Genomic DNA, 15631 nt, shown 5'->3' with positions numbered 1-15631 from the left:
ATGAAAATTAGCCACAGGGTGGCAGCAAAGTTTATAAAGTAAGTACTGTTTCCTTATTAATTATAAAAAACATGTAAAACAAAAATTAAGTTAGGCAAAGGGAAGAGGAAAAAAGAGAAATAAAATGATTATGGAAACTTAAAACAAGAAGACAACAAAATAAGGTGCCTAGAACAAATTGTCCTTCTCCGTGGGCAGAATTACATTCACAAACTAAAGAAATGATCCCTGAAAGTATAGTCTTCAGAATTACATTCACAATGCTGGATATGGCTGATTTGGGACGGGGACAGGGGGTGTTTCTTAGAAGCAGTGTATTCTATGAGAAATATTACATTTCTTTGTTTTCTAATAAATGAAATGTGACTCTACACCTCATCCCCATTGGACTACAAGAAATTTATCTCAGATATTTTGGACTACAAGAAATGTATCTCAGACATCGTGGGGAACTAATGCAGGATGAAGGTATTGCACCCTACTGCAATCATCTGTCTGTAGTCTACGTTTTAGATCGACCACTCTGTGGCCTCCTTGTCATTCATAGGGATAGGAATATTTGACAAAGAACAAGGGGCTGGGCCTGGCATCAGCCTTCCAGGTGTTCCATGGAAACCTTCCCTCTAAAACCTGCAAAAATCCACATACCTCTTTCTGCCCAGCCTGGAGGAATTGTTTTTGTCTGGGATATGTTTTTGCTGCTAAAACGTTCAGTCATTTCAGTCATAAACTTTAGTTTCTTAATTGGTTTCCTTCCTTCTCAAATTTATTTGCCTAATTTTTTTTTAATCAAAACCCAGAAAACCCTGACCAAACTTCCCTTAAGGTTCTATTCTTCCAGATTTTCTATATAGACAATCACGTAATCTGTGACCAAAGATAGTCTTATTTCTTCCTTACCAATCTGTATACCTTTATTTCCTTTTCTTGTCTTATTGCATTAGCTAGGATTAACAGGACAAGGTTGAACAGGAATAATTAGAGGGGACATCTTTGTCTCATTCTGAATTTTAGGGGAAAGCATCTAGTCTGTCACCATCAGTATAATGATAGCTTGTAGCTTTTTTGTAGATATTCTTTACCAAGTTGAAGAAGTTCCCTGTATTTCTAGTTTGGTGGGAGCTTTTCTCATGAATGGGTGTTGGATTTTGTTAAATGTCTCTTCTGCATGTATTGTTATGATCGTATGATTTTTCTTCTTTAGCCTGTTAACATGAAGAACTACATTAATTGACTTTCAAATGTTGGACTAGACTCACATATCTGGAATAAATCCCATTTTTCATGGTGTAGAATTATTTTTACACATTGTTGGATTTGATTTGCTAATATTTTGTGGAGGACTTTTGCATTTTTGTTCATGACAGAGTATTTAGTTTTCCTTTCCTGTAATGTCTTTCTCAGGTTTTGGTATTAGGGTAATTCTGGCCTCATAGAATGGGTTAGGAAGTGTTCCCTCTATTTTCTGGAAGAGAGTACAGAGAATTTGTATCATTTCTTCTTTAAACGTTTGGTAGAATTCACCAGTGGAAACAGTTTGATCCTAGTGCTTTCTGTTTTGGAAGGTTATTAATTTCTAATGCAAATTCTTTAATAGATATGGACCTAGTCAGATTATCGATTTCTTCATATAAGAGATTTGGTAGATTGTATCTATCAAAGAATTGGTCCATTTCACATGTTATTAAATTTATGGGCATGAAGTTATTAATACTATTCCTTGATTATCCTTTTAGTTCCCATAGAATCTGTTATAATGTTGCCTCTTTCATTTCTGATAGTAATTTGTGTCTACTTTCTTTTTCTTGATTAGCCTGATTAGAAATTTATCAATTTTATTGATCTTTTGATTTTTTTTCTATTGACTTCTTGTTTTTAATTTCATTTGCTTCTGTTTGAATATTTATTATTTCTTTTCTTCTACTTACTCTGGAGTTAATTTGCTTTTCTTTTGCAAGTTTCCTATGGTGGAAGCATACGTTATTGATTTTAGAGGTTTCCTTTTTTTTCTAATGAACATATTCAATGCTATATAGTTCCCGCTAAGCATTGTAACCACAGGAAAGGTCTGGGGAGTTAGCATTGTGTCTGTGACTCTGTGATGATTTTGTGTCACATAGTGAAATTATGCATATGGAATTATGAACCATTCTAAACGATAACAAGATTTAGGGGCGCCTGGGTGGCGCAGTCGGTTGGGCGTCCGACTTCAGCCAGGTCACGATCTCGCGGTCCGTGAGTTCGAGCCCCGCGTCGGGCTCTGGGCTGATGGCTCAGAGCCTGGAGCCTGCTTCCGATTCTGTGTCTCCCTCTCTCTCTCTGCCCCTCCCCCGTTCATGCTCTGTCTCTCTCTGTCCCAAAAATAAATAAACGTTGAAAAAAAAAATTAAAAAAAAAAAAAAAAGATTTAGCACTTTACCCCACTTCTCCTCTTTCTCCTGCTTTATCTAAAGTTTAATTTCCCATAACCGGGGGCACCTGGGTGGCTCTGACTTCAGCTCAAGTCATGATCTCACGGCTCGTGGGTTCGAGCCTCACATCGGGCTCTGTGCTGATAGCCTGGAGCCTGGAGTCAGCTTCTGATTCTGTGTCTGCCCCTCTCCTGCTCATGTTCTGTCTCTCTCTCTCTCTCTCTCTCTCTCTCTCTCTCCCCCCCCTTCTCTCTCAAAAATAAATAAACATTTAAAAAAATAATTAAAAAAATAAAGTTTAACTTCCTATAATCAAATGTCACCTTTTTTAAGAATATGATGTGTCTGTGTTACCCTCGTTTGTTCCTTTTTTTATTAAGGAATCTCCTACTACTGATACTTCCGGTTTCCTCGCTACTGAATGTTATCATTCTTTTCTTCCTTACTCACTCTATCATTTTAAGGCTAGCTCACATGACTGGCAGTAACCTGAATACAGGGTACAGGCAACCTTGCTAATCAAATGATCCTAGGTCTCTATCTTGAAAATGTACAGTGACAAAGGGAATGACTGGTCACAAATAAACTATTTGCATCCAAGTCAGGTAAAAATAATGCATGAATATTCCTAGAATTGAGGTAATAAGAAGATGTTCTTTCCATTAGTGATTGAAAATAGTCTACCCTTGACTGGCCACTAAAAACATCTTTCATTCAGTAACCTCGAAATCGGCCTTGGGCTGACTTGTCACTGGTACCGATGTTACCTGGTCATCATTCTGTGTAGAAGATACCCATGATGGTCGTTTGATGTGTCAGCTTGCCTAGGCAACAGTCCTCAGTTATTCAATCAAAACACCAATCTAGATGTTGCTATGAGGGTATGTTAGGTAATTAAAGTCTATAACCATGGGCGCCTGGAGTGGCTCAGTCCATGAAGCATCCGACTCTTGATTTCAGCTCAGGTCATGATCTCACAGTTGGTGAATTTCAGCCCCGCACTGGGGGCTGCCAGCATGGAGCCTGCTTGGCATTCTTTCTCTCTCCTTTTCTCTCTGCCCCTCCCCTGCTTGCACGCCCTCTCTCTCTCTCTCTCAAAATAAATAAACATTTAAAAAACTGTAAAGTCTATAACCAGTTGACTTTAAGTAAGAGAGATTATCAAGGATCATCTGAGCGGGCTTGATTCAGTCAGTTGAAAGGCCTTACGAGCAGGGTTGAAGCTTCCCTGCTGAAGAAATTGCACCTGTGGACAGCAGCTTCAGCCCTGCTGGGGTGTTCTAGCCCACCCCTCCTGACAGCCTGCCCTATGGATTTTGGACTTGCCAGTTAGCTCCACGATTGGGTAAACCAACTCCTTGCAATAAATCTCTTGATGCGTATCTCCTGCCGGCTCTGCTTCTCTTGTTGAACCCTGACACAGTGCCCAAAGACGAGTTATCCCTCATGGGACACTTCCGTGGGTTTCAGCAGATCCTGTGCACAGAGAGCTACGCCCCTGAGGAATTTCTGCACTGCATCATTCCCCAATCCAGGTGCTATGCTCTCTGGAAGGACTCTTATGCCTTTACCTTAACTCTCAAGTTACGGTGAACCATTCTACAGGGCTTCTTTCTCCTGGGGTCTGAGCCTGGCAGGAAGTCCTCCTGGATAAAGCCCTTTGTAGGTAACTCAGATCCCGTGACCTTCTGCTTCCTCTGGGCTCAAGGGAGCTCATACACCAACTCAACAAACACTGAGTTTGCAGTGAGCTTTCATCCACTGCAGCTGCACCTCCTTCCCTCCTCTTCTGGGGCAATTTCTACAAGCTTCCCACCATCAGACCTCTCTAATCAATATTCAGGGAAGAGCTTCTACACCCTCCCTAATGGGGAACTTGGGTCAAGTTCTTCCAAGCACTCTCTTGCTCCCCAGGGAGCCACAAACCCACACATTTCCATTGGTGAGCAACATAGCACCAGGAAGTCAGCCTCTGCTCCCACCTCCGACAAGCAGCACCCAATTTCTCCTGGGTGCCTCTGGTTCCCCCTCTCACTTGGCTTGCAGTGGAGTGGGAGGTGAAATACCCCAGCGATCTGCTCATCTACACACTGCCTCAAAGAACTTGCCCGTAATCAGTCTTCAATTTTCCCTGATGAGCTGTTGGTAATTGCCCCTAAGCCAGTTTGGAAAGTCCTACGGGGTGTGTCTAAGGCCCCCCTTTAGAATACAGGACTTCTCGTCCCCCACCATTCTCAGCTTTAGCTTTCGGGTCAAGTTTCAAGACCACAGAAAGAAGTCTTTCTCTAAGATTCTACTACTCTCATTAGTGAGTAAGCTTCTGTACTCACAAAAATCAACTATTCCAAAAAAATCAATTATTCGTAGGTAAACTTCTATCCAGAATTTTGTATCTTTAAAGGGCATCCCCAGGGGCGCCCGGGTGGCTCAGACGGTTGAGCGTCCAACTTTGGCTCAGGTCATGATCTTATGGTTTGTGAGTCCGAGCCCTGCATCGGGCTCACTGCTTCATATCTTCTGTCTCCCCTCCCTCTCTCTCTGCCCCTCCCCCACTGACGCTCTCTATCTAAAAAATAAATAAACATTATAAAATATATATATATATATTGAAAGGACATCCCCAGGCTGTCCTAGTCTCTCCACAATGTTTTCCACTCGTGGCTCTGTTTCTGAGTCTAGGGATATTTGATGCGTTCATGAGTCAGTGAACATCTGTCCCCCTGGACAGTGGTTCTTAAAGCCTCCTGGGTGAGCCTTCAAACATGTAATCACTGCATTCTCCAACGTTTCACGTACAGGTGCACCAATCTTTCCATCCTTCTTGCCATAACAAGGCTGATGCCAGTTTGTTCCTGATGCTTCCATAACTATGCGTTCCTCTAGAAGTCAGCTGTCTTGTACTCTTCTTTACCCAATTTAATCTTAGAATGTAGAATGAAAGATTTCAAATGCTAGAAATGCTAGAATTCATTTTAAAAAAAGGAGGATATGTGATATACAAAATCCCAAATTTCGGCGTGCCTGGGTGGCTCCGTCAGTTAAGCATCTGACTCTCAATTTCCGCTCGGGTCACCATCTCACGGTCTGTGAGTTCAAGCTGACAGCAGGGAGCCTGCTTGGGATCCTCTCTCTGTATACCTCCTCCACTCATACTCTCTCTCCCTTTAAATAAATAAATAAAATCCCAAATTTTTAACAAGGAAAAAAAAATCCCATCACATACAAGAGAAAAATGATGAACTAAGACAAAATAGTTTTAGCTTGTATCACACTCAAATAGCTAATTCTTTCAGCGTGTGAAGAACTTTTTTCTCACAATTATTGAGGAAAAGATCAATCATCCAAATTTTTTTTTAATTTTTTTTTTAACGTTTATTTATTTTTGAGACAGAGAGAGAGACAGAGCATGAACCGGGGAGGAGCAGAGAATCGGAAGCAGGCTCCAGGCTCTGAGCCATCAGCCCAGAGCCGGAGGCGGGGCTCGAACTCACAGACCGTGAGATCGCGAGATTGCGAGATCGCGAGATCGCGACCTGAGCTGAAGTCGGACGCTTAACCGACTGAGCCACCCAGGCGCCCCCCAAATTTTTTTTTAAAGGACAAAGGCTATGAATGGTCAGTTCACAAGAAAGGAAACGCAAATGCCCCTTCAGCAGGTGCAAAGACGCTCTCTGTAGCTCTTAACAAGAGAAATACAAATTAAAACCACAAGAGGGAAATATTTTTCCCTTCTCTAATTAGCAAAGATCAAAATATTTTATTGAAAAAACTACACTGGTGAAGAGTAATGAGAAAATGAGACTAGCATATATTGCTGGTGGGAATATTAATCCGCAGACTTACATAGAGCTATTTGACATGTCTACAAACACTCAAAGACACAAAACTATGCCTGTGGACCACCCAGTTCACTTATTTTTTAAAATTTTTTAGAGAGAGAGAGAGGAAGAGAGCACAAGCAGGGGTGAGGGGCAGAGGGAGAGAGAGATTGAATCTCAAGCAGGCTTCATGCTCCGTGCAGCCCCCAACACGGGGCTCGATCCCACGACCTGCGCCAAAATCAAGAGTCCGACACTTAACCAACGAGCCACCCAGGCACCCGGATGCCTGTAGATAAACAGTCATTGCGGCATTGTTGGTAAAGTCAAAAAAGAGGGGCGCCTGGGTGGGGCAGTCGGTTAAGCGTCCGACTTCAGCCAGGTCACGATCTCGCGGTCCGGGAGTTCGAACCCCGCGTCGGGCTCTGGGCGGATGGCTCAGAGCCTGGAGCCTGTTTCCGATTCTGTGTCTCCCTCTCTCTCTCTGCCCCTCCCCCGTTCATGCTCTGTCTCTCTCTGTCCCAAAAATAAAATAAAAAACGTTGAAAATAAAATAAAATTAAATTAAAAAAGAGGAAGCGATCTAAACTTCCACTAATAGAAGACTTGCTAAATTGTTAGAGCCGTAAAACAGAAGTCTATCCAATCATGGGAGGCAGTTCTTATGAGTATGAACATAAAAAGATTCGAGATATATTGTTAATCGGCGGGGAGAGTGAAGTTCAGAACAGTGTGTATACTATTCTACAACTTGAGAGGTGTGTGTGTGTGTGTGTGTGTGAGCACGTACATGTGTTCGTGTATGGAAAGATTACATCTGGAAAGGAACACGAGAAGGAATAGAACTGAGTGATGTGGCAATCAGAGGTGGGGCCAGCCTTGTTTTCACAGATACGATCCCTTCGTAACTTTTGCATTTTACACTGTGAGCGTGCACATCTGCAAAACATAGTAAATAATAATTTCAAAGAAGTAACACGTAAAGGGAAGCGCAGACGGTGACAAGAGTTTGGAAGGAACTCAACAAGTGGATGTCAGCACAGTAGACAGCAAGGAGACTGGCTACTTTAGATGGAATGATCGTATGGGATGGGCAAACCCAGGCTCAGAGAAGTTAAGCGTTTTGCCTGAAGTCACACAGCCATTATCCTAAAAAGGATTTGAATAGAGGTCTGTCTTACTAACTCCAGCATTGGCGTTCCTCCCAGTATGTTCCCACAGTTCTCAGGTGGAGACAAGGCACAGTCTAAAAATATACATAACCTCTGGCATAGAAAGAGCCAGCATAACTGACAGGTTTCAGGAAAGTGTTTGAGCACTGTATACCCATCACAGTGAGCGGCAGTGAGATGTTACAAGTCACACAAGTACTTGCACTAAGGAAAAATTAGCTAAGCAAAAAACCAGAAAGAACTAAGCGGGGGGGGGGGGGGGGGGGGGGATAAAAAATAAAAATAAAAACAAACAAACAAACAAAAACCGTCTCCTAGTTCCTCCCGGGGATCTACAGAGAACATTCCAGCCAGTTTGTGGAGATAGATCACGTAAATAACAGCTGGTTTGGGGGCCAAACTGGTAAGGGCAGCCCGGTCCACAACAGCTGTGTTAGCCGAGATAGGCCAACACGTTAGTGCTGGCATCCGTTACAAAATTTGGAATGTGTGCAGTAAGGCTTCCTAACTCTATAGCCATGTGACCAAAGAGGTAGCCTTTTCGAAAAGACAGAGAGGACCTGTGTTTAGGGGCAAAAGAAGAAAATGCAACTTTCGAGAATAGATTTTTAAAGGGGGGAGAAAGGAGAAGGCACAGTAAGCAATCCAAAGCACAAAGAAGCAATCCGGCTGCGGTCTAAATTTGCATTCCCAAGACAGCCCAACCAGACTAATCCTCTGATGGGGATGGGCTCTGCCGAAGGCCCAAGTCCAAGGGAACAGCAGCACTGTGGAGCCCGAGTAATTCCTCCCTGAGGTTCTAGCTTGACGATTTTGTTGGCAGATCATGACTGGCTTCTCCTGGTCTATTAGTATGGCTGTTCTCTAGTTATCCAGGCAAAAAACAAAAAACATTCTCTTTTTTTTAATGTTTTATTATTTTTGAGAGAGACAGAGACAGCAAGCAGGGAAGGGGCAGAGAGAGAGGGAGACACAGAATTGGAAGCAGGCTCCAGGCTCTGGGCTGTCAGCACAGAGCCCGACGTGGGGCTTGAACTCACAGACCGTGAGATCATGACCTGAGTCGAAGTCGGACGCCCAACCAACTGAGCCACCCAGGCGCCCCCACAACATTCTCATTTTAAAAGATCTGGTCTACCGAAAGAAAGCAAGAGGTAACAGGATTTATTTAATCATTTCAATACTGATAGACATTTGAATCATTGCTGATTCTTCCTATTGTAGAAGTGTAATAAAGTTCTCTGTACCTAAATCTCTGTGCAGTTGTATAAACATTCCTTTAGAATCTTACTGCTGGCAGGAACAGCATACTGACCAGGCCAAAAACAGGAAGAGTGATCCGGTAGGAGACACCATCGGTGTCCGGTCTGACACCGGATCATCGGTACCTGTGCCCACTCGTGCCCCAGTCCTGACCTGGGTCTCCACAATCCGACCATCCTCTCGCTGACCCTGCTGGTAAATCCTATCTGGAGCGCTGGCTGAAATCCCGGTCACCCTGGAAACAGGTTACCTTCTATTACTCGCCCAGAGGCACCACGTTCCCACCCTTCTTTATCTTAGCTGCCCAACAACTGTTTTTAGAAAAACCGATGTCCTCTCAAAATGAGGCTGCTCCGCGTCCTGCAAAGTTGGGGGGGAGGCAGGAAGTGGTGAGGAGAGGAAAGCCTGCATTGTTGCTTCTGCTCCCCTGGCTGATTCCGGACCACGATTTCCTCATCCTATAAAAATGGAGCCTTGAAGAGATTCACAACATTGCGAATGCAATTAGGCTACTGAACTCTACACCTGAAAATAGCATGGGAAATTTTATGTTATGTGTATTTCACAACAATAAAAAAAACAACAACAATGGCTCCTTTTCGTCTGTTCCTCCTTGTCACTATCACCCTCAGACCTGTTTCTGAGACCCTCACAATGATCCAGGATTTTGGCCCAGAATTCAGTCTGCTCTAAGTGAGACCCAAAACAGCAAAAATGAATTAATTATTAAAAGGTAGGGACGCCGTGGTGGCTCAATTGGTTAAGTGTGTGACGGGATTTCGGCTCACGTCATGATCCCACGATTCGGGGGGTTTGAGCCCCAGCGGGGCTCCAGGTTCAACGCTAACAGTGTGGAGCCTGCTTGGGATTCCTCCCTCTCCCTCTCTCTCTGCCCCTCCCCTGCTCGCAGTTTGTCTGTCTGTCTGTCTGTCTCTCTCTCTCCCCTTCTCTCACAGTAAAATAAACTTAAAATAAAATAAAAAATAAAATAAAATAAAATAAAATAAAATAAAATGTAAAAACATAATAAAACGTAAAAAATGTAAAATGTAAAACCAGAAGCGCCCGGCTGGCTCAGGCAGAAGAGCTCAGAGTGGTGGGTTTGGGCCCCCCATTGGAGGTAGAGATTGCTTAAATGAATAAATACTTAAATAAAAACTTAAAAATAAAATGTAAAACAAAATAACAACAATAATATAAATTTATTAGGAAAAAATTATGTATAATCCCATGTAAGAGATTCTAAGTAGAAAACCAGAATCCACAACTGGAGGGAAAAAATGAAGATTTGACTTTACTAAAACTTAAAATGCATGAATAGAAAAAAAAATCCCCATGACATTTAAAAAAAAAAAAACAAACAAACAGGGGCGCCTGGGTGGCGCAGTCGGTTGGGCATCCGACTTCAGCCAGGTCACGATCTCGCGGTCCATGAGTTCGAGCCCCGCGTCGGGCTCTGGGCTGATGGCTCAGAGCCTGGAGCCTGCTTCCGATTCTGTGTCTCCCTCTCTCTCTGCCCCTCCCCCGTTCATGCTCTGTCTCTCTCTGTCCCAAAAATAAATAAACGTTGAAAAAAAAAATAATTAAAAAAAAAAAACAGTAGAAAGAAAACATTTGCAACACATGTGACTAACAAAAAGGTCATTCTGAGTATACACAGTGCCTACGGATGGAAAAGACAAAATAATAATAATAATAATAAATATTGTAATAATAATAATGACAATTTGCCAAAATCTAAAATTTTGAGAACACGTGCAGCTGAGAAGAAGGGAGGACCAGTATTCTCATCCCTTGCTAGTGGGAGTAAAACTAGTTCGGTCTTATAAACTAACCTGGTATCATCTATTAAAATTTTAAACTTGGCCTACGTTTTGGCCCATGACTTTCACTTTTCGGAATCTCTTCTAGGGAAATAGGAGACGCGTACAACAATGTGCACTGCAGTAGTTATCTCATCTCCTGTACTATTACTCCCACATCTTTTCCCACCCAGCACGTCCCTCACTTCAGGGTTTCTTATGTAATTCTGGCTGCTTCTATTTCCTGACACCATTTTTCTCCCCTGAAACCACCCTGTAAAATTGCCACGCTTCATCGCCCCTACCATTTGGCTTCTCTGTTATTGCAACTAGTCCGATATGGGCTGCTCTCAATAATCAGGCGACAATGCGGGCTGGAATCACTAAAAATGTGTGGCCTCCTGCCCCCCTCGGTGTTGACCGGCAATGTTGCGTCTGTAGGGAGATGTGTCTCTTCCCTGTGTAGAAATTCCAAAATTCTTGGGGCGCCTGGGTGGCGCAGTCGGTTAAGCGTCCGACTTCAGCCAGGTCACGATCTCGCGGTCCGTGAGTTCGAGCCCCGCGTCGGGCTCTGGGCTGATGGCTCAGAGCCTGGAGCCTGTTTCCGATTCTGTGTCTCCCTCTCTCTCTGCCCCTCCCCCGTTCATGCTTTGTCTCCTTCTGTCCCAAAAATAAATAAACGTTGAAAAAAAAATTAAAAAAAAAAAAAAAAAAAAAAAAAAGAAATTCCAAAATTCTGCCTTTTGTAGATCCCAAACCTATCACTTTCTCCTTCATACTTAGCATATAACCTTGTCCTTTATTTCACCGAGAAAATGGAGTTCACCAGTACCTTTCCTCTGCTGTCGCTCACACAAACATTGGAATCTTCCTCCATCGTTCCACCTTCCGTAGGAAAGGGGATACTCTTTCTACCCAAAATTATTTCTTCCGTTTGTGCATCGGCTCACATGGTCATCCACTGCCCCAAGGATCCTGGTGTTGCATGCATTTTTAATCTCTTTTCTCTTTCAGCTAAGTTGGAAGTCATAAACACGAGTTACTCTTTCTTATCTACATGTAAAAATATATCGGCACAACCTACAGGCCTTTATATAGATGCTATCTTTTTCCTTCCGTCCGTAACAAAACTTCTTAAAAGAAATACCTAAACTCATGGTTTCCACTTCCTTACCTCCTGTCTGTCAGCTCACTGCAATTTCGTATCTTTCACCAGCACACTAATAAAGAATGATGGACAGTGACCTCCACATTGCCAATTTCGTGGAATGCTCTTCTGTCGTTGTGCTACGTTACATCTCTTTAGCACAAAATGCCAACCAAACCACTGATGAATGCTCCCTCCACCTTGAAAAAAATCACTCCTTCCTTAGTGTTTATCACATTCTGTTCACACTTTGCCCTGTGTGCCAGGAGTGTTCTCCCCTCGCCTTCATTTCCTTCCCCATCTCATTACGCATACGGGAACAAAGACTTTACGATCATCAAGGTTTTGCTATGAGAGATCATTACTATCAAAGGTCATTCCTAGCTTTGTCTTACAGATGCGCCAACCTGAAGAACCTGGAAGACCTTCTCCTAAGTAAAAACTCACAGGACGATAGAGCCAGGAGTGAAAAGTCATGATCATAAGGAGCCTGTGGTTCCCTTTACCCTTGCCTGATGATGATATAGAGAAATAGTCACTTTACTTCATACACCGCACGAGAGTTTAAATTAGCAGGCCCTCGTGAGGTGCCTGGGTGGCTCAGTCGGTTAAGCGTCTGACTTCGGCTCAGGTCATGATCTCGCAGTTCGTGGGTTTGAGCCCCGTGTCAGGCTCTGTGCTGACAGCTCAGAGCCGGGAGCCTGCTTTGGATTCTGTCCCTCCCCTGTTCACGCTCTGTCTCTCTCTCCTTCAAACATAAATAACATTAAATTTCTTTTTAAAAAAATTAGCAGGCCCGTGTGAACAAAGTATCCACTGGACCCACAATTCAACCTGATATATTCAAACGTGTACAAAATAACATAGGAAGAGAATATTTATCCAAGATCTACAAGAAAAAAATCACAGGACCTAGAACAACTCAAACAATTTTGAAGAAGAAAAACAGAGCTGGAGGTTTACACTACTTGATTGCGAGACTTACTATCAAATTACAGTGAGGTAGAAACGAAAGGATAAGCATACAAATAAATGGCACAAAAGACAAAATGCAAAAGTAGGCCAATCAAATCATTGCATTGATTTTCCACAAAGGTATCAAAGGAACTTAATGACAAAAGAATAGTTATCTCAATAAATGGGGCTGGAACAATTAGGCTTTTATAACAAGGAAAAAAAAAAAAGACCTCAGCCCACACTTCATATCATCTATAAAAGTCGGGTCAAAATAGATGACAGACCTAAATGCAAAAGCTAAAACTATGAAATTTCTGGAAGGAAACCTAAGGCAATCTTTACGAACTTGTACTAGACAAAAGTTTCTTAAATAACATGCAAACAATACGAACTGTAATACAACGATTGGTAAAATAGACTTCATAAAAATGAAAACCTTCCGTTCTTTGAAACACCTTCTTGAGAGACTGGAAAGACAAACCACAAACTGGGAGACGATATTTGCAAAGTGTTTGTGTAGTAAGAACTTGGATCCAGAATACAAAGAACGCTGAAAACTCAACAACAAGAACGCAAAGAAATAGGCAAAATATCTGAACAGATACTTCCCCAAAGAAAGATATATGGGTGGCAAATAAACACATGAAGAGAGGCTCAGCACCATGGACCTTTAAGGAAATGGCAATTAAAACCACAAGATACCACGGAGTACCTACTAGAATGGCTAAAATTAAAAGGACTTGACTGTACCAAATATCACGGAGGAGGTGAAGAAAATAGAACTGTCGTACACTGCTGACTGGAAAACGAAACGGTACAAACACTTTGGAAAAGAGGTTGGCCGTTACTTAAAAAGTTAAGCATATACCTACCATGTGATCTGGTCATTCCACCTCCTAAGTATTTCCTCAAGAGAAAAGAAAGCCTGTGTCCCTACTAAGATCGGTTCCCAAATCTTCATAACAACTTTATTTTTACTTTTTTTAAGTTTCTGTACTTACTTTGAGAGAGAGAGAGGGTGTATGTGTGCACGAGCAGGGGAGGGGCAGAGAGACAGGGAGAGAGAGAATCCCAAGCACGTTCCACACTGTCGGTGCAGAGCCCACGGCAGGGCTCAATCCCACGAACCGTGAGATCACAACCCGAGCAGAAATCAAGAGTCGGTCACTTAACCAACGGAGCCACCCAGGCACCCATAACAGCTTTTTTAAAACAGCCCCAAACTGAAACAACCAAAATGTCAATCAATAAGTGAATGAATAAACAAATGATGGCACACCCATATAGTGGAATATTAGCAATAAAGAAGGGTAAACCATTGATACATACGACACCACGAATGAATCTCAAAATAATTATTCTGAGTGAAAAAAGACAGGGGGAAGAAAAAAGAGCACATACTTAATGACCCTGTAAAACTCTATGTACTGTAAAATGCTAGATGTAATCTCATCTATAGTGACATAAAGTATACCAGAGTTTCCTGAAGATGGGGGAGTGTTGGGTGACAGGGAGGAGAGAAAAGGAGGAATTACAGAAAGGCCTGAGGAACCTTTTCAGGATAATTGCTATTTCACTATCTTGATTATGATGACATTATTTTCATGGGCATATTACATATGTCAAAACTGATCAAATTTTACTCTTTAACATGGGGCTCAAACTCCCAACCCCAAGATCAAGAGTTGCATGCTCCTCCAACCGAGACAGCCAGGTGCCCCTCAATAAAACTCTTTTTAAAGGGGGTAGGAACAAAAGAAGCTGTCACGGTCGTCTCATGAACAATGACAGAGGCTGGGACTGGAGTTAAAAGTGGAGATGGAAAGAAGAGATTAGATTTAGAATATACTTTGCTGGTGGAGGTGATAAATTTGTTGGAGGTCAAAAAATAAATCAGAAAACTCTTCAGTTTGAGAAAGAAAGAAAGAAAGAAAGAAAGAAAGAAAGAAAGAAAGAAAGAAAAGAAAGAGGGAGGGAATGAAGGAGGGAGGGAGAAAGAAAGAAAGAAAGAAAGAAAGAAAGAAAGAAAGAAAGGGAGGGAGGGAAGGAAGGAGGGAGGAAGAAAGAAACAAAGAAAAAGAAAGAAAGAAAGAAAGAAAGAAAGAAAGAAAGAAAGAAAAGAAAGAGAGGGAGGGAGGAAGTGAGAAAGAGAGAAAGAAAGAAAGAAAGAAAGAAAGAAAGAAAGAAAGAAAGAAAGAAAGAAAAAGAACAGGAGACAAGACAAGACAAGAAAGGAAGGAAGGGAGGGAGGTGGAAAGGAAGGGAGGAAGGAAGGGGGAAGGCAAGTTCTTCAGGCTGGAACCTGAACAACAGAATGGAGGCAGGGCCATTTCCTAAGACGGGGAAGACTTTGGAGGAGGGATATAGAAGAGAATATCTATCCCATCACTGTGATAGTGGGGAAACAAAGGCAAACCGGGTGTCCATCATTAAAAGAATGGATATATAAAATGGGGTTCATGTGCCACCTAAAAGGATGCACTACATGTGCATAGCGCAACATGAATAGATCTCAAAAATATAATGCTCATGGAAAAAGCAAAACAACGAAATATATAAAAATAATTATTTAAATATGAAACAAAGAACACTACATAGCTTGTACGGGTATGTATAAAACAAGCTGAAGGAATATACCAAACATCAACGTATGTTCCTGTGGAGGAAAGATAAATGAAAGTAGGGATGCAGGACAAAGGGCTGCAAGAGAGGCAAATATGGACTAATGAAGATGATGACCTGTGAACCGAGGAGTCTGAGGGACTCTCATCACTGTCCTCTAAACTACAAGACACTGATGAAAGAAATTGAAGATGACACAAACAAATGGAAAGATATTCCCATGAATTGGAAGAATAACTATTGGGAGCACCTGGCTGGCTCAGTCAGTAGAGCATGTGGCCATTGACCTCAGGGTTGTAAGTTCGAGCCCCACCTTGAGTGTAGAGATTACTTAAAAATAATAAATAATCCAAAAAAAAAAAAAAAAGAACAAATATTCTTAAAATGTCCATGCTACCCTACAAATCTACAAAGCAATCTACAAATTCAGTGCAATGCC

Source organism: Prionailurus bengalensis, chromosome B4 (genome assembly GCF_016509475.1).
Source record: "Prionailurus bengalensis isolate Pbe53 chromosome B4, Fcat_Pben_1.1_paternal_pri, whole genome shotgun sequence".
NCBI classification, from domain to species: domain Eukaryota; kingdom Metazoa; phylum Chordata; class Mammalia; order Carnivora; family Felidae; genus Prionailurus; species Prionailurus bengalensis.
This window is presented reverse-complemented; position numbering follows the sequence as displayed.